Source organism: Drosophila melanogaster, chromosome 2L, assembly GCF_000001215.4.
Source record: "Drosophila melanogaster chromosome 2L".
NCBI lineage: Eukaryota > Metazoa > Arthropoda > Insecta > Diptera > Drosophilidae > Drosophila > Drosophila melanogaster.
The window spans coordinates 18,893,201-18,897,040 of NT_033779.5; the positions used below are offsets into that span (position 1 = coordinate 18,893,201).

General features: G+C 42.4%; 1 long non-coding RNA gene across 1 annotated transcript; it reads left to right on the forward strand.

Annotated features, from left to right (window-relative positions):
• The first annotated feature begins 410 nt into the window (after positions 1-410).
• On the forward strand, positions 411-3,598 carry lncRNA:CR44737 (long non-coding RNA:CR44737). The gene is made up of 3 exons (NR_124371.1): positions 411-1,947; positions 2,047-2,409; positions 3,093-3,598. It is a non-coding gene; the product is annotated as a long non-coding RNA:CR44737 (long non-coding RNA).
• The last annotated feature ends 242 nt before the right edge of the window (positions 3,599-3,840 follow it).

The following is a 3,840-nucleotide window of genomic DNA, read 5'->3' on the forward strand; positions in this document are numbered from 1 at the left end:
TATATGGTATGGTTATATCGATACATGACTCATGTCAGCGACTGAACCAACTGAAGATACTCGCCGGCAGCTGCTATTTGGTTTGAAAAGGTAACACAAGCCGGCTAAATTTAACCACTGAAATCGAAGCAATTCAATTGCAGTTTTTATTGTTTGGAGATCTCACTTAAGCTGCAAAATTATTGAAATAAAAATATTACTTATCACAAGTAGAGGAAAATTTCGAATACATTTAAGAAGATTTGCAGAAGCTTCCTATCTTGTTTCTGTATATTAAATCAAACATATTTTGAAATAGCTTTAAAAGCGACAATAAAACGAAGCCAAACTTTTTGCGAGATATTTTCACACACTTTATTCTATTCCCATTTCAATGAACTTTTCGACAACGATGTTTCTCTACATACACGCAGCCATTTCATTATGAATCACCGAGAAAATCCTCAGAACAAGTTCGCCAAACGATCTCAGACACTTTCCCTGCTAAAGAAACTTTTCACACACATCGCACGGGGAAAGCCCTTAGGAAGCTAAGCATTAGAACTGCCATTAAAGTGTCTTAACTTTTCAGGGGTTCGTTTTGTTTCAGTTCACGTTTGTGCCTTACTGATTTCCTCTCTGCCTGGTTTTTCCTGCGCATTTTTTCCACATTCCCATTTCAAGTCATTCGCAGCCATTTCGAGCCTTCGTACTTGCCGTACTCCGGAATGGAGTACTTGGAATGGAACTCCACTCGAACTAAACTCTGGCAGTTACAGGGACTTTCCTTTGGGTTGGGCTCTGGTATTTCAGCTCTGGGGTTAGTAAATTTATGATCCTAGTCGTTGAAATGACGATGAACTTTTTGCTGCACACACGAACTTGGACTTGGGTCGCCGGTTTTTGGTTGTTGCCCGGTTTTTATGCACCCCGAGTATCATCTGCTTAATCACCAAAAATAGCCACCATATGGCACTCGCCCACAGAAAGGGAAACACGACTTCAAAGGAGTCTCTGCTTTTTGCACGCACTGTGTCGGTGTGTTTGTGTTTAAGTGTGTGTGTGAGCCTCAATAATTTATTCATATGCGCTTACAAGTCACTGATGTTGTTGCTCTGCTCCTTCGACGCTTGCCGCAGACAATTTATGCACGCTTTTGCGGAAAAGCCGCAGGAAAATACACAGTTTTTCCGTACTTCCAATTCGTAGTTTTTCTTACGCCGTCGAGTGGTATTTTCAATTCTACTAGAAGTTTCTAAGGCGTAGCTTTTCAAGGGAGAAGTTTTTGAACCCTTTGTGCAAAATGCTCAAACCATAAAAACTACCTCATTTCCTTGCAATTTAACTTACATTTTAAGTTTCATTTTGTATTTAAGCAACCACTGAAAGTATTTAATGTTACACCAAATACCCATCAGTTTGATTTTTGAGCGGTAGCTTTGGCCCTTCTCAGTTTGAAGGAGAAATGCGTCGGGCTAAGCTGCTTACAGTGAGCTGTCGATAAGAGTGCGAGACTGACTGCCAGCAGCGATCGCTCATGTACGCCATAAATCATAAAGACGCGACCTCGGATCGGTGTCCCCAGCCATACACTCGCACATATATCCAACTCCATGGACACCGATCTCGTCTCCGATTCCCATTCCGATTCTGCCGCCGTCGCTGGCCTCTAATGTGCTTAAGGAACGCTTAAGGTTGTCCGCACGTCAGGAATTCGCGTCCCGAACTGATAAGAGACGAGTCGTCGCTGCCCTACCTGGATTCCGGCCTGAATTTGAGTTCCAGACTCCAGACTGCGGCCCAGAACGACCATGCAATACCAGAAGCCCGAAATCAATTGCGTATTTATTGGTCACAATCAATGCGGCGCGACAAGCAATGGTATACGCAAGGAGAGGGGGTAAGAGATGATGCACTGAGGGAAAAAAGAAGTATGAAGATGCACACTATTACATAACAAAATCGTAGGTACGAAATCATAAAGGTAATTATTTTTATGTCTCTATTTCATCTATAAAATATTTACATATTAACAATATATACTATTTCCATGTTCACAAACATTAGATGATTTATGGGATCAATTTACTACCCAGCCCATCATTCGTGGGCTTAAGTGCCTGGACTATTTTTCACCGTGTAAGGAAAGAGAGCAACTGACCGTGGAACGATCGCTTAATGATCGCCCACCGCGTCGCCGTCAACGTCAACCGCAATAAGCCGGCGGCGTCAGCAGAGAAGCGCACCCACTTCATTACCTCTCCTGGAGAGGATTGCCTGTCCAGCGGTCGCATCTTCTTCTTCGTTTGGCTTCTCGGTTGCGTCATGGCTGTGGAATGCCAGCCCCTATAATGGTGTACCTCCTGGCCGATTCCCTACCTGACCTGTTGTCCGCGTGTCTCTCCAGGCGTAATCAGTTATAAATCACCCGTCTAGGAAGTGCCTGTGTTTCCTGTTCCCAGTTTATGGTCCTGCCAAAATCCGAGGAAGGGTAAGTGGTAGGGGTTGGTCCTGGCTAATAACTGCTACCTTGCCCTCAAAAGGTTTTCTCAATGGTTGTCCATGGTTGTGTCATTGTCTTCGCGTGACTTTGGCTGGGTTAGTTGAGTGATTTGAAATTGATCTTTTATTTCAGCTTTAAAAGGAGTTGTCGTGGCCCTAATTGCTCAAACAGATATCTGGGAAAATTTCTATTAAATATGATACTTCATATTACACTTGGGCTACATTTATCTGATTGCAAATGTGAATTAACAGAGGTAAGTATACATATATAATATTATCTCAAATATTTAATTCTCTCTGACTAGGAATCAAGAATTGGAATTGTAGAATTTTTAGAGGGAACAAACATTTTCTGGTCTTTGGAAATTCTCACCAACTTTTAACAATTACCTCAAAATGTACCCTGCTGTTTTTCCCAACCCCTAATTGTAATTATTTTCGTTGCGCAAAGTTAAAGCGAATTTATGTTCTATCAAAAGTGACTTTCACGAAATCAAAAAGTCATCCACACTCATAATAGAAACATTGTCCATGAGCTGGCCAAATTTCGTTTATTCTTCCCCCGAGCAATTTCCATCCTTGGTAATTCCCATCAACCATTTTCCCAGGCAACCTGTGACCCGGGCTCGAGTTGCAAACCTCCCATTCAATCATCATAAACATTGGCCACCGCTGCAAGTGCACCGCATGTGTCCCAAAACCCCTAACATCCCATCCACCATCCATCCATGCAACACCTCCCGCAGATGGTAATGAGTAAATTTCTGCCATGCGATTGCCCGGCAGGAAAATATTAGCCACACTACACGCCCCGCATAAAAAACGGTAGAGGTGGGGGTGGGGAGGTCGGAAAATGGGGTGGGGCTCGGGAAAGCGGTGGGCGGCGGAGGGAGTGGTGCACGCGCCGGACACGCAGCGTGACAAAAACGCGCAATATGGACGAAAACAATTTCCCAGGCCTCGGGCGATTGCGAATCCTTGGAGTGAAGCGAAAGTGTTGAGCACAAAAGTCAAAGGATCAACGCTTGCAAGTTAACCGGCGAAGAAAAAAACAACACGCCAAAAAAGAGCGTTACGGAAGTGGGAAAGGCAGTCTATACACTTGCAAAAAATTAAAGCTCTATTTTTTTCAAATGGTAGAGAACATTATGGAAACGTGTTTTACGCCAATATATATAAATAGTATCTTAGCTTAAAAAAAACAAAAATATTTTTCAAACAAAATCATTTTTAATGGATAATCACTTGTTTTTAAATGATTTCGAAAAAAATTGAAAAAGCTTATTTTAATGTAAGGAAGAACAAGGTGCCTAAAAGTTTGCAAACTATGGAAAAGTTAATATCACGTTATGCATT